The 24,878-nt window shown below is 40.8% G+C and overlaps 1 protein-coding gene across 7 annotated transcripts in view; it reads left to right on the top strand.

The window, feature by feature from the left end:
• LOC125453034 (gamma-sarcoglycan) overlaps positions 1-24,878 on the top strand; it is a 644,680-nt gene that overhangs the window by 153,378 nt on the left and 466,424 nt on the right. For 3 of the 7 annotated variants that reach the window (XM_048532075.2, XM_048532072.2, XM_048532074.2), the window contains exon 3: positions 2,190-2,291. The exons of 3 other annotated variants lie outside the window; for them this stretch is intronic. The gene's annotated coding sequence lies outside the window, so the exon portion shown is untranslated. Of the gene's footprint in view, positions 1-2,189; positions 2,292-3,518; positions 3,540-24,878 lie in introns of those variants that run through there. One more of the 7 variants, XM_059646670.1, reaches the window with a different exon arrangement.

Genomic DNA, 24,878 nt, shown 5'->3' on the forward strand with positions numbered 1-24,878 from the left:
GAATGTTGCAACTTCTGATTCTAATCACCATTCCTTAGTAAGCAACAGGAATCATGAGTATTATCCACTGGGGACTTGGGATTGCAGTTTAAGGATAGCCGAAGGCTGAGGATGGTATTGCGTATTGATACTTGAAGCCCCGAGCCTCTTTTTTTCCATGTTTCTACAGGCAAGGGCCAGCTCTATTGCTTTCTGAAGGTCCAGACCTGGTTCGGTCAATAGCTTCCTTTGAGTCACAAATTATTAATTCCACAAACTAAGTGATTGCTTAGCATTTCCCAAATTGCTGACCTGTACTCATAGTGTTCCGCCACCATCTGCTGTCTCATCACGAATTCAGTAACTGAATTCTGCCTGTCTGCCAAGTTAAACCCCTAACATTAGAGCATAACAAATGGTTTAAGGTCATGTTGATCATCGCTGAGTTTATCAAAGGATTTTGACTCAGGCTTTTGGATAGGTTAAACTTTCATGATGCTTAAAGCCAGGCCTCACAAGTGGTTGGGAGAATGACATTTTAACAGTGATCTCTGTATATCCAATTTACCTGAAAAAAGTGAGGTTGTTGACTTGCTCACTGAGCTGGCTTGCTTTTGTTTAGACGTTTTGTCACCACGCTACGTGACATTGTCAGTGGAGCCTCCAATGAAGTGACGACATTCTATTCCACTTGGAATTTAACGGACTGAACAGTAAAAATTCCAAGCAGAGTAGAAAATTGTTGCTTTATCGGAGGCTCTGCCGATGATGACACCTGGCATGGCATCGAAACATCTGAACAAAAGCAAGCCAGCTCAGCGAGCAAGTCAACAATCTCATTCACAACCTGAGCTACTGATCTTTCCCAATACTTTAAGCCTGAAAATAAGTATCTCATTCTTCCAGCGGGCTGGGGCCAATCCGCCATGCCCACATCATAACGTACCAGTTTCCCAATATTTTTCATAAATCCCTGACTCAGTAATACTGAGTTTGTTGAAAGGCAAAACTATCCAAATCTTGTCTTTGCTGTCCTCACCAATGCAATAACTTAGGAAGTCCAACTGGAAAGAGGCATCATTTATTATAGAACATCAAAATAGAACCAATACTCATGGTGTACATTGGCTGGTCCCAGTCCAGGACAGACAGTTCTGCAGACCCATCCAGGTTGGTTAGAAAAATAGGAAAAGTGAAAAAAAGCAGCATTTATGGGTCTGCCTTTTTTTCTGATTTTCCTATTTTTTTAACCAACCTGATCAATGATGTTATTCCATGCTACTGGATGTGAATCCAGGTCCCCTCGCTCAACAGTAGGGACAGTACCACTGCAGTATAGGAGCCCTTGAGTTCCTCATATATATACAGTGAGACGAAAATAGAAACACTGCTGTGAAGACACATTATTCTACCTTCGACCTGGAAATCATCCCTGTGGCCAATTATGTATCAACAAGAAAAACCTGTTAAGGGCAATACTGGCATCAAAACAGTGAGGGGCCAGGGAGAGAAGGAGGGGACTAAATCAAAATGGAGTTATATAGGGAAATTAATCACTGTATCCCTGCAGTGCCCACCTCTCCTAGTCAGTTTAGTTGGGTCAACTTTATAAAGGCCCCAGGTGATGAGTTCCAACTGGGTAGGCCATTGCCTGTTACCCCAAGGAAGCTCATACTTAACAAGCTCCTTTAGGAAATTAATTAGTGATTCCCCATGGGCCTAAAGGGGTTATCATGACATATCTCCAACTTGACATTGCCCTGAGCTAAAGAGAAAGTGAACATTGTCAGGCATCTGAAATCCAAAGCCACTGTGCTTTATACTTTGTAGCAAAGCTGCCGCACTATTGAGGAGAAAGGGCAGTTTGCCCTGGTGCTGGGACAAAACCTGTTCCTGTGCTCATGTGAAGTATTTTTTCAGATAGAATTTGTACTGTTGGGTTGCAGGGGTATCAAGAGTTTGAAGGATACTATTGTGCATATTTTGTTTACAAAACTTTGGATAAAATCCAACAGCCGCTTTCCAAGTATTTATTATAATCCGGCCCAGAGGTTTGAAAACCTCCCACTAATCAGTTTTGGAAATAGTAGTAAATATTTTGAATGCAAGCAAAGAAGAGGAATCTGGGCAGGGAATTTATAAAAGGCAAGGGTGCTTGGTACACACACAATTAGTTTGAACCATGACAGACCTAAATTTATAACCTGCAGCTGTTGGATGTCTCATGCGAGTCTCAGGACTAAACAGCAGTGTGAAACACAGGAACCCAGGGAGTCTTCCAAAGAAAAACAAGCCCAGCGCAAGAAACTAGGGTAGGAAACAGTTCAACTTGGTAGTTAACCCTGATCTTTATTATATCTGTTACTATTTTTTTAAATAAAATGTTATTATTTGTATGTTACCTTTTCTTTAAAAGCAGATGGCAATTTTGTTTCCACGCAAGATTCTATTCAGACTCTTCTATTTTTGACAGGTTTCCAGTATAATAAGAGGAGGTGATTGTTGCTTATTATGAGATACAGATAAGTTTTAGGGAAGTTATTTCATACGATAGATCATAAAACCGTGCGAGATGTTGCAGTTAATTGATGCCGAGAGATATCAGCTCTAAAGCCCTCGGAATTAATCAAGCTGTGTCCTTGTTTATGTATTGAGTTATTAGATCTAGCAGTCATGGGTAATATATTTCACCTTGCTCCTGTTCATGCCACAATTTGAAATGCATAAAACTGTTAAAAAAGCTATCATAAAATATGGCTAAAGTTAATGTTCATATGTGATGTCAGTGATAACTTCTGATGTAATTTGTAGATTTTTCAGTTTCCAAAAATGCATATTCTGCTTTTAACATTTGTTTTCAAGGGGAGATTACAAATGAATATTTTGACAAAATTAGATGGTAAATATAGACTGACAAGTTTATATTATTGAAGCAATCTGTTAATTTAATTGTGTGGCAAAAATTGTGAGGCAGGGTGTGACTCAAGAAGTTCCAGTCTACAATTAGAACGCAGGCTTCACATTAGAATCTGATAGCAGAGAGGAACATAATTTACAAATGATGTCATGGAGCAAATTTCAGAGATTGGACAACTTAGACATTTAAACCTATTAAAGCCTGGAATGTCTGCACCCCATCACTCTTCATTATTGCAGCATACCACTCAGCAAATTTTGTCTTTTATAACTAATTTATTTCTGGTTTCTTTTACCTAAATACATATGAGAAAATGTTTCAATGACTTGATTGTTTCTAAATTGCTCTGGCTTGAACTCTTGTTAAATCATCTGTGTGAAGCCAGGGTCATGAAGTCTGTAACATTCACAAACAAAGTCAGACTGGATCTCAGCCTTGCGAAGAAAAATATATTCAATAGCAAATCTTAAAATCAGAACTTGTCAGCATTGTGTATCATCAAAGTTTTGCAGAGCAAGATTGCGATATTTGTAAAGGAGCAAACAAAGATTCAAAGAGAGTGTGGGCTGATGTTATGAAGCAAACACAGCAGCAGTTTTATGGCATCGGTCTAGAGGTCAGAATGTGACACCTGACACACCATGTGAGTACATTTCTCTATTAATTCTTTGCCAGGCTTAAAATATCCCTGGACCAGAGCACTGTGAGCACCATGTGTGAATTCCAATTTGAGTCAATACACAGCTAGAGGAGCTAGTTTGAGCACCAATGCATACTGTCTTTTAATTTAGATAAACTCAAATGTGAGCTCCCAAGTTCTAAATCATCCTTTTCATTCCCTGTTTCCTGACTTGACTATTGCATTTAATAGAACTGTCAGTCTGATAAGTCAGATTACTAGGCACTTTCAGAATAGATTTAAATGAATTCTTATCATTTAATGAATATATATTTTGAAACTTCAAGTTTAAACCTTATGCTTGCTAAACAATTTTAAATATGTGAAGCCCTACTTGGAGCGAATTTTCCACTGGATGATAATTCAGCTGTTTATTTATTGTTCTTAAAAAGCAAAACCAGACTACTCTATTGCTTCATTCCATTAAGCTTCTCATTCCTCAACAATTTTAGCTCCTTTCTAAGATCCTGCCAAACTGCCCTATTCTTGATCACTCCTTAATATATGGTAACTTATTATTGCCTCTTTTATTTCTCGGAGCAGACTACTATGGAACAAGGTAATGGTTCAGAAGAAGTGAATGCTCTTATGTTGGCACCAGTCTTTCTGCTGATGTCACATACAGCCAATGGGATGGGGACAGGAGTTATACATTAGCTTTTGGAAGCAGTAGATGCATCTCTACAAGCTTCCTAAAGTCCTAGTGCCTGTGCCTGACCAAATGCTGTTGTACTCATTGCCATTATGCAAGCAACCTTCTTACTTTCTAAGGACATTATCTCTTCAGTAAATACTACGCAGTGCTGCATCCTACCGTTAATCCCTCAATAAGCCCAAGACAAAACAAAGAAAAAGGTGGACTATTGGTGGTGAACTCCCTAAAACAATCATGAGCCAGTACCATGTACTGCTAGAGATGGCAAAGTACATTTACCAGAGGTGATCAAAGAGGAAAATATCTCACCTACAACTTCAGAAGCGTGAAGTCTTCTTTCCTTAAAAATAAGCCCATGACCATTTCATTTTATACTCCACTTCTATCCTTTTCTTCTCTGATTTTTCTTATGCCTGTGACTCCTTGCTCCATTTTTATCTCACTCATTGCTGTACCTTGAACTCTTTCAGTTTAGCTTTCAATCCAGTAGAGTTCCAAGCAAAACCTGATCAAATCCCAACTTCTGTATTTTTAAAGAATGATGATTCCTTCTTGTCCTCCTCCACCTACATAGCTTTCAGAGTTGTTGCCCATGGAATCCTCTCAAGCTTCTTCACTGTATTCAACTCAGCGAGATTACATTCTCCTGCTTGTTGGAAAGGAGCCCAAAAGCATTAGATTAGATTCCCTACAGTGTGGAAACAGGCCCTTTGGCCCAACAAGTCCACACCGCCCCTGAGAACATCCCACCCAGACCCATCTCCCTATAACCCTCACACCCCCGAACACTACGGGCAATTTAGCATGGCCGACCCACCTAGCCTGCACATCTTTGGACTGTGGGAGGAAACCGGAGCACCTGGAGGAAACCCACGCAGTCACGGGGAGAAGTGCAAACTCCACACAGACAGTTACCCGAGGCTGGAATCGAACCCGGGTCCCTAGCGCTGTGAGGCTGCAGTGCTAACCACTGAGCCACCGTGTTGCCCATATGCAATAGCACTTGGCCATACATTGCAAGGTGGCTTCTCGTGTATCCCTAAGATTAATTCACGCATCTCTCATGTTTTAGGTCTATATGATGATCCTCAGTAGCAACGGAAGTGAACTTGTACAGAGATTCTCCTGAATGTTTTTCAAAATGCTGGAAACGAGACGTAAATATTTTTTGAGACATCTGCAACTCTTGCATTGAAGGTGTGGCAGACGAACAGGAGAAGCATAACATAAGTTCATTCCCTTTAAACATATCTACATACGGAAAAGCCTTCCACGTAATAATAGAGCTTTAGTTGTACATCACAACTCTTGACTATTATTGCCCTTATGAATTCTTGCTGTCGATGATCCAGAACTTACTTCAGCTTAAAATTGAAAGATACGGATTTGGGTTCTTTAAGACATTCCATGCTCTTCTTCCCTGCTGTTCTCAGATTGATGTGAATATCAAAACCCCTGTCTCCACAGGTCAGGCCTCAATTCTATATTTATTATACAATTTTAACTGGAAAGTGCTTCATGGCAACCCTGGTGTTTTAGGAAGATTATTAGTGCCCTCCAGATATATCCGTTTGCACAAGTGACTACCTTCAGTTTGCTCCAAACATAAATGACAAACTGAAGACACTTTTTTAATAATACGGTCTGAAATTCCTGGGTCAGTGGCATTTCTGGTTGCTTTCCAGGATCCTGGGGGCAGGATCTATGATCAGGAAGAGCACATTGTACTTAGAGATTTCTACAACCTCTTTCTCTCTGCCTGAAAGTGAAACACTTGAAAATCATTTCTCTAGATGGACGCATCCTGGGCTAGAAACAGAAAGAGTTTTCAGCTGAATGTCTTTAGTTTCAAGGGACTTGTTACCCATTTGAAAGAAAATCCTTTTAAAAGTTGATTATTTCTCTCTCACAGGGCCTTCTTGGGTCTCTTCTGGGATATTGGCATTGCTTGTGTTAACTCTTAGCTGGTATGAGTTCCGTCAAGAGTGCATGGAAAGTCTAAAGGGTGGATTCCCAAAGCAAACCTAGAAACATTCTCAGATTCACTGTCTAGATAGTGAAAGGGGAAGGCAAGATATGCCCTTGGTATTCCCTGTTGACTAGATTGCAATGGTCCTGTCTAATAATGACAGAGTCCTGAAACAATTGGAGTCCAACCCTCCCCCACACCAGAACTTGTGTTCCACTCTGCTGTCTGAACCTGGGATTTTAGGTCCTTGCTCTCTGAGAAAACAGATCTACTCACAACCCTCGAAAAATGGAAAAATGGAGGCTGTCTCTGTTGCAGGGGGTCATTACTGATGAACAATCAGTATCACTGCTCATCGCGTTTCATGAGCTCTCTGTAAAATTACACATTATAAGGTAAGTTTGCTGCTACCATTCTGTTTCAGGGTAATGGTTGACAGGGCCAGTTTGGTGAAGTGTTGTAGAAGGGAAACAAAAAGAAGAGATGCTAGACTTAACAAGATGTAGTTTATTGAATGATAGCAGTGAGCCACAATGTATATTGATTGTTAGAGCCAGCATCAGGCAGACCCAGATGGTGGGTCTCTGCCCATGTCCATATGACTTCATTGGAGTAGATTACACTTAACTTTCAAATCTTTACACCTTTAAACCACAGGCATAATTGCACCTTCACCTTCTGAAAGGCATTCAACTGAACAAAATAAACAGCAATTGAAGCTGGTAGGTCACCCCTTTTAGAGCAATCACTCTTCGCCAAATGACCAATGGCTGTAGCTGTGGCCTGCTGACAGTGGTGTCTTAGGTTGGGATTTGAATGCAGGAGATTGTGAATTTAGTCAAAAAGAGAAAGAAGCATATGTAAGATTTAGAAATCAAAAATCGGACAGGACCCGTGAGAAATATAAAGAAAGTAGGAAAGAACTCGAGCAGGAAATTAGGCGAGCAAGGAGGGGCCATGAAATGTCCTTGGTGAGTCAGGTTATAGAGAAACCCAAGGCATTTTATATATAAGTTACAAACAAGAGGATAACTAGTTAGCATGACTTAATTGATTTTTTTTTGAGGAGGTAATGAAGGTGATTGTTGGATCTTGTTTACATGGATTTTAGGAGGACTTTCAACAAAGTTCATCAGGGTAGGCTCATTGAGAAGACTAAGATGCATGGCAACTTGGCCATTTGGATTTAGAATTGACCTGCCCATTGAAGACAGAGGGTAGTGGTGAAAGTGTGCTTTTCTGGCTGGAGGTCCATGACTAGCTGTGTTATGCAGGGATCCATACCAGGACGTCTACAGTTTGTGATTTATATAAATGATGAAAATTAAAATGTAAATGGGCATATTAGTAAGTTTGCAGGCATTATGCATAGTCAAACGATACAGCGGGATATGGATCAGTTCCACATACGGGCAGGGAAATGGCAAATATAATTAAATCCAGGCAAATGTGGGGTGTTGCGCTTTGGGAGATCAAATGTTTCAGGAAAGCGTATAGTTAATGGCTGGACTATTACCTGAATTGATGTGCAGAGGGATCTTGTGATCATAGCTCCCTGAAAGTGGACTCGCAAGTACATAGGGTGGTAAAGAAGGCATATGGCATCCTTGCATTTGGTGGAGGAATTGAGTACAAGAGTCAGGATGTGAGGTTGCAGCTTTGTAAAAGTTGAGTTTGGCTGCTGTTAGAGCATTGTGTTCAATTTTGGTCACTAAATCACGGGAAGGATGTGGAGGGTTTGGAGAGGGTGCAGAAGAGGTTTACCTATATACTGCCTGGATTAGAGGGTATGAGCTATAAGGAGAGGCTGGAAAAACTCAGATTGTTTTCTCTGGAGCAGCAGAAACTGTGGGGAGACTTGATAAAAGTATATAAAATTATGATATGCGTAGGCAGGGTTGATAGTCAGAATCTTTTTCCTAGAACTGAAATGTCTAAAACAAGGGGCCGTGAATTTAAGGTAAGAAGGGAAAAGTTAACATGCAATGTTGGGGGGCAATTTTTTATACAGAAAGTGGAAGGTGCCTGGAACAGGCTGCCAGGGATGGTGATGGAGGCAAATATGATAGGGGCATTTAATGAGCTTTTAGATCAGCATATGAATATGCAAGAAATGGAGGGACACAGACCAAGGGCAGGAAAAAGGGATTAGTTTAACTTGGTGTCATGTGTTCAGCATAACATTGTGGGCCAAAGGGCCTATTCCTCTGCTGTACTGTCCTGTGTCCCATGTTCTATCTTTTGGCTTTCAGAATTTTACAAATCCCTTGGTTCACTACTAATGATTACCACATAGTGTGCATTTTTCTTTCAATTAAATACTATCCTTAACTTCCTTGGTACATTATAATTGTTTTGTCGCTTCCTTGAATCCTTCTTACTCATTGGAATTTGCTATGAGTCATTAACTGTTTGCTTGCCATTGTTTCTCAACTGATATTTCTGCTAAATTCATTTTCCAATCCACTCCGGCCAACTCAGCCCTCATCCCTATGTAATTACACTTATTTAAGTTTAGCACAGTTTTGTTTTCCTGCCCCAAATTTGTCACCCTCAAACTGTGTGCTAAATTCTATGAGGTTATGGTCGCTGATTCATAGTGGAACTCTTACCTTGAGATAATTTATTAAACCTGCCTCCTCGCACATTACCAGATCAAAAATAGCCTGATCCGTGTTTGGATTTACATCATATTGTTCCAGGACATTCTCTTGAATACATTCTATGAATTCTTCCTCATGGCTACCTATGCCAGCTTGTATTTCCCAATCTACATGAGGATTAAAGTCAGCCGTGATTAGTGTTTTGCCATTTATACATGCACCATTATCTTCTGATTTATTCTCTGTCCTATAGAACTACTCCACCAATCTCTTCTTCCGCTTCCCAATTCCATTTTATTCTTTTGAGACAAGAACAAAATAATTATTTTAACGCAAATAACTGGAAGGATCCTGGAGGGTATCAGATAGTCCTGGACTTATTATTTTTCACTTCTTTATAATCATTCAGGATTCTTGTATCAGGGCAGCCTATGCTTCTTTTTATATGATATAGCTGCAGGATAACTGCAGATATAAATATTAGACTCAAAAACTCTGAAAGAAAGGAAAAGGATTCACTCAAAGTTTGAGCCTATCTTCCCTTTTCAGATAAAAACCAAAAGAACTGTGGATGCTGTAATTCACGAACAAAAACAAAGTTGCTGGGAAAGCTCAGCAGGTCTGGCAGCATCTGTGAAGGAGAAAACAGAGTTAATGTTTTGGGTCTGGTCACCCTTCCTGAGAACTTCCTTCAAAATTAGTATACTTTATTTTCACTTCACAGAAAAAAAACACTGTTCCATTTCAAGGATCTGTTCTGACCAAACAAATTCTTAAAGGATACATAAATCAGTGCAGCATTTTCCAGCCTCCTGCCATATATGGACCTGTAAGAAGGTTGGGATGATGTGGTTACACTGCTGTTGTGTGATGGCAAAGCCCAAAAAAGTACATCACTTTGATGCTGACCCTTTTGGTCATTACTTTACATTTGTTGCAAAAACTTTTGAAAAACACACCTTAAAAACTTGAGACTGATTTGTGCTATGTTTTGTAGTTCAGCTGTTCTCACTCTCACTGAGGGCATTCCTAATGTATTATTGATATTTCTGAATCAGTGCCTTGCTCATGACATGCTGTGAATAATGTATTGTGAGATTATATTTTTCCCACCATGCCATTAATGATTTATAACATTCTGACATTTCACTAAATGAGTAAAGTGTGAAACCAGGAGCTTTAGGATCTAGTATCTGAACATACTGCAACACAAGAAAGAGCAGGGCCATTCATCCTGCAGAATACGAGTTGTGTTTATGTAGCAACTTATCACTTCAAAGCATTTGAAAAGTGCTTCACACAATGAATTGCTTTTGTAGTGCATCAACTATAGTTGACAAATATGGGAACAGTTCTGTGCTGACAAAGCACAACATACAACACAAAAATAAACTTGCTTCTAATGTGTTCGTGATGATTTTTTTGGGGAATGAGCCTTACCTGAAAGGTCAGGAAACTCTGTATTCTTCTTCAACTAATGCCATGGGATCTTTAATGTCCATCCAGATGTTTGGGAACCATTTTAGCATGGCTTCCTCTTTAAATGCCACAGCAAGACCATGCAGCAAGATCCAATACAGCAATGCAGACAGTGAGATTTACATCCTGGAGAACTGAAAGACTGACATAATGAAAACAACATACAATTTGAATAAGCAGAGGAAATTGTGACAGAAAACATGCAGGAAAATATTAATATCTGTTCAACAGAAGGTGTCACCTTTTGTAACTACATTTAAAAAGAGAGATGATGGTAGAGCTTCAAGGATTGGTGCAGTGTAAAGAATTATCAGATGATGCACTACAAATCAACAACGATGGGCAATTTAACAGCATGCAGTGTGCCATTGGGTATGGCAATTCCATGAACACCTGTGAACAAACCCAACGACAGGAGCAAGTGCCCCCGTTGTATCATAAATGCCAGATTGTTGAAGGCTGTCTGTCCAGTTCTTGACAGGCAAAGAATTACCAATTTCTGTGGCACCATTCATTCATTTTTTTCATAGATCACTGCTCAGAACTAGTGCACTGGCAGGAATGTGCTAAGGTAATGGGACTGTCCCTTTGCATAGCAGCATGGGTACCTCCCCATTAGCTAGATTTCCCTTGCAGAAAATGTGCTGGAGGTCTTTATCAGAACTTGTCTGCAATAAACTGAGGGCCACCTCAGTCCCAAAAGGTTTACATAGACATCCAGCAATTCCTCATATGTTCATTCAACTGGTGCCTTCAGTGTACGGCTCCTTCAACTGCTGTGCAAAACTGCAAATCATCTGAAAAACAACAGATGTTAGAATGACACAGGAGGTCAGTCAGGGAAAAGAGGTTAATAGTTTCTGGATGCAGTTCTCTGAGCTGCATTTTAGGGGGTGGTCTGGGGGCTCATATACCCAAGTAGAGAATTTGGTTGCAAACAGACTAATTGTTAAAAAAAGCACCTCCCGCATCAATAACTCAAGGGGATGTAGAGGGTGTGGTCAGCCCTAGTGAATATAATTGAATATGTCTGGGGTTATCGGTTGGAAGGGAATCATTGGGAGGGTGGGGTGGGAAAGTGGGAGAAAGGGTTTAGAAGCTGGGTGGGTAGATGGAACCACAAAGGTGGGAGAGATAACATGTTTGTGAGGGTGCTCCTGTTGGGAACCTCTCTTTCACCATGTTTCTTCCCCAGTTTTCACCCAAGACAGTTAAAGTATGGGATGGTGTCCTTCGTTTCATCTTCCCCAGCCACATTTTAAAATGTACCATTTCCCATGAGCCTCTCCATTTCCGTTCTCATTCGGCCTAAGGGTGGGCAGCATGGCTGATATCTTCCCCATTGTGGGATTTGCTCAGGGTGGGCAGAAAGGCAGTGGGCTAGCCACCCACGTCGCCTAAATTCCTGCCAGCAAATGCCAACAGGGAGGGCATAAAATATAAACTTGTATGTTCAATGGGGAAAGCCACAGAACTGAGCCAGTCTTGTCTTTTACAAGTGTCATTGTATCTGCTGTGGACCAATCTAGATTTTTCAGTTTTTATTTCACATACAGTTTCAAAAAAACCCAGCAAAGACAGACAGCGTTGTAGGTTTAAATGCATCTGCAACCCAGCCAATGCAATGCCAATGTTGTCAAATTTGAGAAAGTAAGCTTCACATGAATAAGTAAAGGCAGAAGTGAAGAAAACCTACATTAATCGTCATTCTATACTGTTGGCTGAAGGATCACTTAAACTACGTTTCTAAGTAGTTAACTTGCAGAATATCACATCCTCATTCTCAATATTCAGTTACGATTTTTTTTTGTCACATTAAATGAGTAATTTAGTTACACAGCAATGGCACATTGTTTATACTGTTGTTTTGGACTTTTCACTGAAGCTTGGCGTCCCTATAACATAGTTTAATTTTAGAAACTGAGAATTTGCAGATGAGTTGAGTCACCTCCAATTCTGATTTGGGGGTAGAAAGCCCATAAATGTCAAATAGTCATTCATGCTGTTAAAGTCATTAAAGCTCTTAAGATATAAAATATTGTCTTTTGGTACTATTTGGGAAAAAGTATGATCATTCTATAATGTCCTGAATGATATTCCAATATGCAAATATTACCCAAAGTTAATACTGGGCCGTTTCAATATGAAGATGAAAGAATTTGGAAGTTCTGGCAGCTTGAGATTATGCAGAGCAGAATAATTTTATCTGTTACTGCTGTATTGCCACCCTTAGTAAATTCCCGTAAAGGAAAGAGCTAAAAATTAATAAGAAATTGACCTTTAAATGCAATTTCATTTTCCTATTTTGGCTAAGAGCCAGTGAACTGTCGGTTTGTTTGAAAAAAGCATGCACAATCATTGGACCCAGGTTAATCCATGAATGTTTATCATGCACAGTACTTAAAAATCAATTTGACTTCCTGACTCTGGCTGTTACAATCAGGCAAAGTGTGCACAGAATGTCACATGCACTTGCACTGCATTGTTCACGAGGTAAGTGACATTCATTCCATTTACACCTGTTGAGATTTACAAATTGCCAAAACAGAATAGTTTATGAATGTAACAAAGTGTGGACCTGGATGACAGCAGTTCCCATTATCTCTGATCACAAGTTTATGAATGTTTTTTTTTTCAAGAGGCAATGATTGAATTTAAGCAGCAGAATGGAATGATCATTTCAACAGTTTTCCAAAATGTGTCTCTGATTTTCATTTGGATTATTTAAGGCCATACATAGTGCTTATTAAGAGAAATAGGAAACACACATCAACAACATGTCACTCATAAACACTAAAATGATAGTGAGGATAATACTCATTTAGGTGCTATTTGTAATTTTGAATGTTAAAGACCAATGTACCAATGCAGAATTTATCAGAATATGCATACCACAGGGGAGAACTGTTCTTATTTCCAAGTGAAAAAAATATTATATGGAGGAAACATAAAAATATAGACCGGAATGCAATTGAAAGATCTAGATAACAGCATTAAACAAGGAGAGAAATTCATATGCTTTGTTAGTCAAGTGAACTTTTAAGTTTGGATTCTGCTACCTTCTGAGTGAGACACTGGGAGACCTCCTTGCAGACATTCAATAAAATGATAAACAGTATTCACACAATGAACGATTTTAATGCATTACAGGTAGTTTGTTTATATATATAGATTTTGGCACATTTTTTTCTGCATACAGTATTGCATAAAATTGCAGTGTATTCAGGGAACATTATGAGTCATATGAAGTGAAATGAAAAATCCATTCTTCAATGCAATTTTGTTATACCTAATATGTAAGTGAAATCTCCCAACCTTTCAGACGGTGAGTTACAAATGCTCCAAATAACAACTTTCAAGAAATGGGGCTTATCCATATACCTGAAGATCCTTAAAATATTATAAATAAGAAAAATGATTGCTAAACACACTAGCTAAAATTTCATCTTCCTCCAATTCTTGCATAGGTTCTGGTTTTGGCCCACTGACAATCTCCAGTGACACCACCAGAGATCATACAGAAATATCCCACCAGGGAAAGCTCTGTTCTGGTCAGGAATTCTGACAATGTCTGTCTCTGAGAATTGGACTGAGTTGATGGAATTTTCCCTGAAAGTAATGTCATGACTTAATTGAGCAGCCAGTGATAGTCATGCTGCACTGTTGGACAAGCTATCACAAAATGTATACTCATCTAAAATCCTAATGCAACCACCGCAATGACCAATTTACCTGACTTACTGATACTTGGGGCAAAAAATCGTTCACATCAGATTTCTCCAGTAACAGTCAAAAGTAATATTGTTGTAACACATTTAACTAACAAGATCAGAGAAAAGGAAATATTTCTAATCTGCTATTATGTGAACTAAACTGTACCTATTTAAAACTCCAAATACATGCATGTACAATCACAATTAAGACAGACAAAAGACAAACCATTCAATGTGTATACTATGGCTGGAAAAAGAACATAGGCAGTGTAAACAAAATTCCAAAGATTAAAAATCCAAACCACAAATTGTAAAATTATTTTCTCACTTTCATTTTGATTTTAGCAATGATGGCTACTGTATTCTGTCAAGTGATGGGCATTCTCCAATTTGATAGTTGATCAGGTTGATCCTTATTTAAGAATTCTTACAAGCATTCGTGTTTTTTTTCAGTCTTTTTGTCACTTGGAGAGAGAGAGGAAGAGACAGATGCTCTCTATTTTCAGACTTTGGATGTTTCTGTAAACTGACGCATCTGGCACATACAGCATTTAGCATTCTGTAGCTCAGCCAGTCAGAAGGCTGTTGTCGGGATGAATTTCCTTAACTAAAAAGATTCTCAGTGCCATTCAACCTTGAATATCCCTCTGATTGCTTCAAAAAGCAAGATTGCATCATACTACTCAACAGAAATGCAGCAATTGATTATTTTTAAATTACAACATTTTCCTGGTTTATCAGATATAGTAGCCCAATTTTCATTTCAGTTTATAGTCTTACAGTAGATGCAAGTGTTTCTTTTGTAAGTGGACAACTCTGTATCTGTAAAATTCTCTTTTCTTCTAGAGTTTGGGGGGTCAAGTTCTACAGCTGGCCTGCCAAGCTTGCTCCCCACCTACACTCCCTCCCCCACTTTAATCTCTGTATTCAGCAGGGACCTCACTGCCTGACTGTGCTCCCATCTCTACAAAAGCCATTAGATGTGGGTATAGGCTTTGTCATTAATGTAAACATGCTACTTGGCTATGAAGCCCACATTCAAGATTTGGTATACATTGTAGTAATTGCTCAATGTTAGTTGCTGGATGCATGAAAATTTACCCTATTGACTCCCGGTCAATCCAAACGAAGCAAGGAGTCACATTTGGGCTTTAGGCTATTTCATAGAATTTTAGCATGCTGACAGCACAGTGGAGGTTATTCAGCCCATCATATCTATGCCAGCTCTTCTCAAGAGTAATGGCCAAGCTAATTTAAGTCCTTCCTAGCACCACTCACAGAACATTACAAACTCTTTTGCCAAACTCTGGCCATAATTGCTTAGACTTTTTATGTCCCATTGTTGTTTTGAAAATGGGAGGCATCTCCAAACCAAATACAGCTACGTATTGAAAATTGTTTTGAGTGACTGCTGAATATCGACAGTCACATTGTTTCTTGAAGTTCAATTCCCCCAAGTAGTTATTAACATGAGGCAGGTCCAGGGAGCCAAAGGGAGACTCAACCCTCTTGTCAATCATTGATTCAAATCTATATTATTCAAAAGAGGCATGCCAGAGGCAAATAGACAGAATATTGATTTGTTGCCACTAAGTGTCAATGGCAGCAGTAAATAAATATTGATTTATCTTCATCTAATTGCTTGTGCACAAGGAAAGTTGGTAAGTTTGAACAAAAGCCCTTATGATGTGAACATCAGCAACTTAGTAGCCAGAATATTAGTATTTCACTTGTTTAAGTGAATCTGTGTGTCAAAAATTATCTCTGTATTAACTTTTTATTTTGACTAACTTCAGTTTGAGCTTAATCAGTTTGAGCAAATCTCTGGTTTGGCATGACTGTAAACCAACTTTTTTTATTTGATAAAGCATTTCTAACTGATGGGCATATACTGTAGGGGCTCAGCATGGTTAAGTGTCACATATGTCAAAGTTAAAAAATAAAGTTTTGGTTCAGAATTTATTATGGGTTGCATGAAGAATACCAGTAGGCATAATAGCTGTATCATTTTGAGTTGTAGACAAGCGATCTACAATGTGGAAAACAATTGCATTATCAACACAGTACCATATCTTTCTATGATGTGTTAAAATTAGAAAAATCCCTGATAGCTCTTGGATGAGGAAAGAAATATTAAGGGCAAGCTAAGTGAAAAGATATTACCTATTGTGAGCAAATGCTTTTTCCGTAGTTAGTAGCAGTCAGGTACAAAATCCAGATTGCTGTGAGATGCAGATCCTTTGGTGCCTAGGTTTGAAGTACAAACTCTGATGAAGGGCAATGCAGCCTGTGCTTCTGACAATATTTCCCTTTGTTCACAAGGGTTTTGATTTGACCAGTACGACACCTTCACATAAAGATAACAAATACAAATTATCTTGGAACAGACTGGAGCAATGCCGTGTGTTATCAGTCTAATACTAACAGTGATACCTCTTTGCATTAACTCCAATTCACAGACTTGATCTTATCTTCATTGGATACTTGTTACAATGAGTTCTGTTTGACTTCAGCGTTTCTGAAAAAAAATTGAGACAGTGCGAGTCAGGATTCAAATTCACTGTTTTGCCTAGGAGGCTAAGTTCTTCCTAAAGGATGAATCATCATGATGCAATTATAGTTCTGAAACATAAATTTAGTTATATCTTCAGTTATTCAACGTTATTCGCATTGTTCAATTGAAAAGAATGCATTAGTACCACAGTCCCACCCATGTCTGTCACTGAATAGGAGTTTACTGCTGATTCAGGTGAGAATTAATCACAGCTGCTATAATTAACTTATAAATATGGTGTCACTGTAATTAGTAGACATGATTTATCAATAATGTATTAAAAAGCTTTCATTTTTCCCTTCCATACTTATTGCCAGTTCCCAGAATGCAGTAACACTTTTGGTGTACTGGTTGAAAGTAACACTTGCATTTTTTAAGCAGATGCTTAACATCAGTGTGCAGCTGCCCTCACTACTGATAGCTGTGCAGTAAGTCTGGATGCCATTTTGTCCGTTATTTTTATTTTATCATCCATTTCATGTATTGTGATTTATTTTCACTGCCTTCTGTGTTTGCCAAAGAGAAGCAATAATAGTAGTACTCAGAAGTGAAAACACTGGTCAAAGTGGAGCACTGTTCTGATGCATACAAAACAAGATGGCACTTGCAAGTTGTACTGTTGTTTTCCTTTTATGCGGCCAATCTTCACTTTGTCCTTTGCTCTTAACTGTATTGGCTAGGCTAGATTAGGGTCCTGGGCCACTGTCACCCTTTTGTTGTCCCTGCTTCTCTCCTGGTCACTAGCTATAGACAATGGAACCTACATTCAGCCTAACTAACAGCCTTCTTCGTACTATACAGCTCTATTTCCAGACTTTACTTACCACACTTGCTCCCATACAATCCTTATGGGATTCACCCCCTTCCTGAGTTTGGTCTCACCAGGTCTCGAGCCCCACTAACCTCCGTGCTGGACTCAAAATTTGTGTTTCCTTTATCCCCTCCTGCAAGACCTGGTCTCCCCTCTCACCTTGGGCAGCAGCTTTGGGCCAGTTTCCAGGCATTCAGACTCACACACCTCCTTCTTTTACCTCAGAACCTATTAGATTTCCATTGCCCCTGTCTTGCTGCCTTACCTTACCCTACTTCCTCCTTCCTCTCCTCTCAGCTCTGTCCCAAGCACGTATCAACAGAAGGCAGCAAGTAGATGGTGATTATGCAGAAAAACTGATACAGGATTTGAGTGAAGATTTGCAGCTCGAGCGCTGGTTGTACATGTTAGTGTGCCTGCTGAGCTGGGAAGTTCAATAGCAGACATTTCGTCCCCTTACTAGGTGACATCCTGAGTGCTGTGGAGCCTCCAATGAAGCGCTGTTGTCTTGTGCAAGTTCGAATTTATATGGTCTGGTTTTTACTGCTTCTGGTAGGCGCCAGGTCGGGCTGTGCATTTAATGGTCAGTCTTTCGGATGTAATTCAACTTGTAGACTCCATCAACAAACACATTGAGTTAGACCCAATATACCGACCATTACAACATACAGCTGAAATCAGCACCCACTGGAAGCAGCAAAAACCAGACCATATAAATTCGAACTGGCACAAGACAACAGCGCTTCACAGGAGGCTCCACAGCACTGAGGATGTCACCTAATAAGGGGACGAAACATCTGCTGTCGAACCTCCCAGCATGGCAAACACACCAACATCTAAAATTGACACAGATTGCATTCCCGTTCCTTCGTCAATTTGTTAACACACTGGCATCTAGCTGTTCATTAATTTTTCTTACACTGTTAACGATTGTAGGAGAAATTTGTTAATTCTTTGGTTTCTGGAGGTCTTATAAGTTATCAATTTCCTGGTGCCTGATCCAGAATTAATTTAATTGATTTGTGTGCCTGTATTATTTAATTAATACTCTGGTGCTGACTCGACTATGAATTTATTAATTGCTACACCCAGTGCTCTATTAATTTAGATATATTCCCAATCCCACTGCTGCATTCATTTGTGGTTCCTACATTTCTATTAATTTATTAATCATTGCTGCCCATTGTTTTTTACAGATATAACTTTCAGCAACTGCTGCTGCATAATTCACTGATTGACTGGTGTCCACTATTTTATGGATTTATTGATCTCTTGTTCCGTTAATATTGATTTGGTCGTGGTTGGTGCTGCATTGATTCTTTTGGTGTGCCCCTTACTGATTTGTTCAGGTGCTTATAGTTGCATTTTCATTAATTCACTTGTACTGTGTTCCATTCCAATGGTTATAAGTAACAATCAATTATTGAGTTGTCAGGTGTGTGGTTTGACATTTTTCTGCCATTACGTAGCATCAAGAACGCATTTGTTCAAATGTGAAATCTCCATTTTATTCTGTTTGTTTCTCATCGACCTGTTACATTGCCTGGTTTGCACAGTTTCATATTTATCAGCAGGAGCTTTTTCCCAAATCCAGGCCTCCTGGCTGCCAGAACCAAAACCAGAGGATGTATTTTACTGATCTTATCCCTTCCCATTGCCATGGAGGGAACATCAAACACCAGCCGACCCACATTCATGCTGCAGGTGGCCTTAAGTAGCTATGAGTGGGACTACCACAACTCACTGGAAGAATGTCACACTTTCTAGAATAACCAGTCAATCTAATTGATGGACAGCTCATGCAGCCTTAATAGTGCCAGGACCCAGCAGTGAGAGCTGCTGAGGCTCCAACAAGTCTGCAAAATGAAACAGTGGTGTCCAGACCAAGGTAACTCTTGGGTTTTTGACAGGAAAGAATCAGGTATCCTGCGAAGGAGTTGGAGTGGGAAGTGCAAAAGGGGAAGGTAACATCCTGGACAGGTGTTCCCAATGCATAGAAGGCACCTACACCTACCTGTACCCTCACAATACCATTACTACCAGGCATTGAGGAAGACCAAGACTTCCACAACATATTTCGCTGGCTCTGAAATGTTAACCCAGTAAATATCAGGCTAAGATAACAAGGTGTAGAGCTGGATGAACTCAGCAGGCCAAGCAGCATTGGAGGCACAGGAAGGCTGATGTTTCAGGCCTAGACCCTGCTTCAGAAATGGGGAAGGGGAAGGGGGTTCTGAAATAAATAGGGAGAGAGGGGGAGGGGTTTGAAGATGGATAGAGGAGAAGATAGGTGGAGAGGAGACAGACAAGTTAAAGGGGCGAGGATGGACCCAGTAGAGGTGAGTGTAGATGGGGAGGTAGGGAGGGGATAGGTCAGTTAGGGAGGACAGACAGGTCAAGGGGGTGGAATGAGGCTAGTAGGTAGGAGATGGGGGTGGGGCTTGAGGTGGGAGGAGGGCATAGGTGAGAGGAAGGACAGGTTAGGGAGGCAGGGACGAGCTGAGCTGGTTTTGGGATGCGGTAGACTTTGAAGTTTGATACCCTGGGCTGCAGGGTTCCCAAGCGGAATATGAGCTGCTGTTCCTGCAACCTTCGGGTAGCATTGTTGTGGCACTGCAGGAGGCCCAAGATGGACATGTCATCTAAAGAATGGGAGGGGGAGTGGAAATGGTTCACGACTGGGAGGTCCTCAAGCAGAACTTGTCCTTCCTCCCATCTATCACCTCCTCCCACCTCAAGGCCCACCCCCATCTCCTACCTGCTAACCTCGTCCTGCCCCTTGACCTGTCCGTTCTCCCTGGACTGACCTATCTCGTCCCTACTTTCCCATCTATACTCACCTCTACTGGCTCCATCCCCGCCTCTTTGACCTGTCTGCCTCCTCTCCACCTATTTTCTCCTCTTAACGTCTTCTATCCATCTCCCTCTCTCTCCCTATTTATTTCAGAACCCCCTTCCCCTCCCCCATTTCTGAAGAAGATCTAGGCCCAAAATGTCTGATGCTGCTTACCCTGCTGTATTCATCCAGCTCTATGCTTTGTTATCTCAGATTCTCCAGCATCTGCAGTTCCTGCTATCTCTGACACAATATCGGGGTAATATCTTTTATGCAACCCCATTGAAATGACTAACAACGCACAGTATATCAGTGTGAGGACAGTAAGGGGTTGAGCTGAGATCTTTCTTGGATCTATCGCCTTCTAGCTTTCACATGGGAAGTGGCCATAGGAACACTGTTAGTATTCCAGCATAAGCCAGCCCCTAAACACAGCTCAGGAGATGCAAGATAAATAAAATTTCCTCCCATGAAATAAGAACGGTTTCATAGCCATGTGGGCGTATTTATCTTTTTTTTCTTTTTGCAAAATACTGTTACAGTATGACATTCTTGCCCTCATGAGCCTGAACCTGTAAAAGAACTCTTGTAATTCTCTGGTGACAGTATAATTTCTAATATATAATTCACATTTAAATTGTCTTTTAAATAATACATGAAGCAAGTGTACTGCACATAATAAAATGTATCAAATACAAGAGACATGTAAAAATGAATTTGATTCATTTGGCCATAAAGAAGTATTATCATGTCTATCTGTTTAATCATTTCCATGTAGAATATATCTAATGGTTATTTTATACAATATTTCACTGTGTAGGTTATAACAGTTGAATTAATAAGTGCATTCTTTTGTTTGCTGAGTTTTTTTAATCTGTTCTAAGATGTTGTTGTGTCACTTTCCCTATGGTGATGGCATGGAATGCAGTCTTTTATTGAACAATGCTAGATTACATTCCAGTGAACATTCAATGCAAAAACACATCTATACTGAATTAAATTGATGGCAAATACTAGAAATCAGAAACAAAAACAGCAAATGATGGGCCAAACAGCCTCCTTATGCATGGTAATACTTCTGTAATTCTGTCAACATCAGAATTGTGCAGCAGGCAATTCTGGATTGGAAAATACTAAGTAACGTTTGCAAAATAACTTTCTGTGGGATTGATCTTTGCAGAGTTTGCCTCTGTGGAGTAACTGACAATGAAAGATTGCTATCACTTAAATAGCCATTCCTCCCTAACCCATTCATGTAACATTTTATAAATACGCACATGAGGCTTCTGAGAGTCTTTTTTTCAAGCGTCAGCAAAAGTGTACAAATTTGAATCCATTTAAATCCAGCTGGATTTTCCTTTCTATAGCCTAGTAGGACGCTGATTTCCATCTGAAGTGGTAACAGTCCCAGTGAGGAGAGACAGTGAGATTTTATTTGTGCAATATGGTCATTCTGTAGGTACAAAATTAACATCAGGGTAAATGATTCCCAGACACAATCCCATGTGCTCGATTTTCCTTGAAGGGCATTGATTGTTAAATTACAAATGAATTTAACAAAGCCCTGATTTTAATGCAGCATAGAAATAGCATGTAGAGGACAGTGATGATTCCAGTATTGATGTTCAGGCATTGAATGGACTGTTATTTCAACTGTGTGAGTATGCTTTGGCCTGTCCTTTTGACAAGACAAGTTTTGGTTGAGATGCCCAAGGCCTACTGATAGCGCGGAGTGATGGCCAGGACAAAGCAGTTTTACCCCAAAATGTGACACCACCATGAATCATGCTGACTTTAGGTGGCAAAATCAGTAGCAGTGGCATCACTCCCAGACCCTGACTTCCACATGTACATGAGTGAAACCAAGCTTTACCTTTGACTCCGTCACCATCCCCAAATTATCCAATTGTTCACCCAACATTCAATATTGCATGTTCAGGAATTTCTTCTAGATAGCTAGATATTAGGAAGGCCAAAACCAATATCTTCAGCCTCCACCATGAAATTCATCCGCCAGCCATTGAAGTCCCTGACAGTTGCCTGAGGCTGAATTAGAATATTCACAACCTGGGTGACATTTCAGACCCGATGATGCATTCTCCGGCACATATCTATTCTATCATCAAGGCTTTCTATTTTTACCTGCATAATGCATAACTCTGCCCTGCCTCAACTCATAAGCTGCCAAAAACACATTCAGGCCATTGTTGCTTCTTGTCTTAACTATTCCAAGGCTCGCCCAGTTGGCATCTCGTCTACCATCATTCATAGCCATGAGTTTATGAAAATAAAGCAGATATGGACAAAGCTAACAAAATTAATGTTGAGTGACTGCTCTCAACAGAGCCCTGAAATGGAATCCCACTTGACATCAATGTCTGGGCTTTACTGCAAAATGTAAAATCTTGCCCCTTGTGCCAGGATATCCCTGCAGGTCAGCTTTGTTTCATGAGGTCCAGAATAATGATGTGCCTCCGACCTTTTATTAGAATGGAGAGTGTGGAAAGCATAATGCACAAAAAAATGTTAATAGGGAAAGACCAATCAGTTGAAGTTATTTAAGAATCTTGTATGTAAATGTAGCAGTGATTAACAACAAACTACTACGACTCCAAGTGGACATTGCAGCACTTCAACAGACAAGGCTCCCAGAATCAGGGACCTTACGGGAGAGAAACTATACCTTCTTCTGGCAGGGGAAAGGCATAGACGAGACCAGGGAGCATGGTGTCGGCTTTGCCGTGAAGAACGCGCTGTTGAAGTTAGTGGAACCCAGCAAGGATGGATCAGAGCGGATCCTCTCACTTCGACTGCACACCTTCGATGGGCCTTATCAGCGCTTATGCCCCAACCCTCTATTCCATACAAGATGCAAAGGATGAGTTTTACGACCAGCTTCCAAGGACAATACAGGCGATCCCAAATCAGGAACAGTTGCTGCTACTTGGCGACTTCAGCACCAGAGTGGGTGCCGACCACGACTCCTGGCCAGGCTGTCTGGGACAGAATGGGATCAGCAACATGCATGACAATGGATAACGACTGCTCGAGCTTTGCATGCCTGTGGAATTCATTGCCACGGAGCGCAGTGGAGGCCGGGACATTAAATGTCTTCAAGACAGAGATTGATAAATTCTTGATCTCACAAGGAATCAAGGGCTATGGGGAGAGTGCAGGAAAGTGGAGTTGAAATGCCCATCAGCCATGATTTAAATGGTGGAGTGGACTCGATGGGCTGAATGGCCTGACTTCCACTCCTATGTCTTATGCTTCACGAACTATGTGTCACCAACACCTACTTCCACGCCAAAACTCAGCACAAAGTCTCATGGCGACATCCCCGCTCCAAACACTGGCACCAGCTAGACCTGATCCTCACAAGACGCAGCCATCTGAAAAACGTGCTCATGACTCGGTCCTTTCAGATTGCCAATTGCCGATCACTCCCTGGTTTGCTGCAAACTCAGACTCCAACCAAAGAAGATGCACTACGCCAAGCCTGCAGGCAAGCAGTGTATCAATGCTACTACGACCCAACATTCAGACAAAGTGGCAGTATTCATCAAGTCACTGGAGGACGCCCTCCTTGCACACCCACCAGAAGGAGCTGCTCAGCAGAGATGGGACTCTCTAAGGGACGCTATCCATGGTGCTGCGTTGAAGATCTTCAGAAAGAAGCGGAGCAAGATACAGGACTGGTTCGAAGCAAACGCGAATGAGCTCAACGCGACCGTTGAGGCGAAGTGTGCTGCACTGTTGAAACACAAACATAACCTACCCAAGTAACACTGCAAGCACTGAGGACAGCAAGAAACAATGCACAGAGGGCAGCCAGACGCTGTGCAAATGACTACTGGTTACAACTATGCGAAAGCATCCAGTTATCATTTGACACAGGCAACATATGTGGAATGTATGAGGGGATCAAGAAAGCCATCGGTCCAACCCAGAGCAAGACAGCTCCACTAAAATCCAGGACAGGCGAGATCATCAAAGACAAAAGCAAGCAGATGGAGAAATGGATGGAGCATTACTCCGAACTCTACTCCAGGGAAAACGACATCTCGGACAACGCGTTAGACACCGTGGAATGCCTACTGGGCATGGAGGAGCTGGAAGGCACCAGGGTTGGATGGCATTGTACCAGAGGTCATCAAGTGTGCAAAGGGAGTTCTGCTTAGCCACCTGTTGGAACTACTGTGCCAGCGCTGGGAAAAGGGAACGGTGCCACAAGACATGAGAGACTGCAACATTGTCACCCTCTATAAGAGCAAAGGGGACAGAAGCGATTGTAACAACTACAGAGGAATCTCACTGCTAAGCATCATTGGGAAGGTCTTCTTCCACGTGGTCCTGAACAGACTACAGAAAATCGCCAAAAGGGTATACCCCAAATCCCAGTGTGGTTTCAGGTCAGTACGCTCCACAATCGACATGATCTTGTCCCTCCAACAGCTACAAGAGAAATGCCCAGAACAAAGACAATCACTCTGCTTCGCTTTCATTGACCTCATGAAGGCATTCGACCTGTGAGCAGAGAAGGCTTGTTCAAAATCCTCGCCACGATTGGCTGTCTTCCGAGACTCCTCAGAATAGACCAATCATTTCACGCGGATATAAAAGGCGTCGTTCAATTTGACGGCTCTTCTTCAGAGGCTTTCAACATCCGCACTGGTGTTTAGC

Source organism: Stegostoma tigrinum, chromosome 6, assembly GCF_030684315.1.
Source record: "Stegostoma tigrinum isolate sSteTig4 chromosome 6, sSteTig4.hap1, whole genome shotgun sequence".
NCBI lineage: Eukaryota > Metazoa > Chordata > Chondrichthyes > Orectolobiformes > Stegostomatidae > Stegostoma > Stegostoma tigrinum.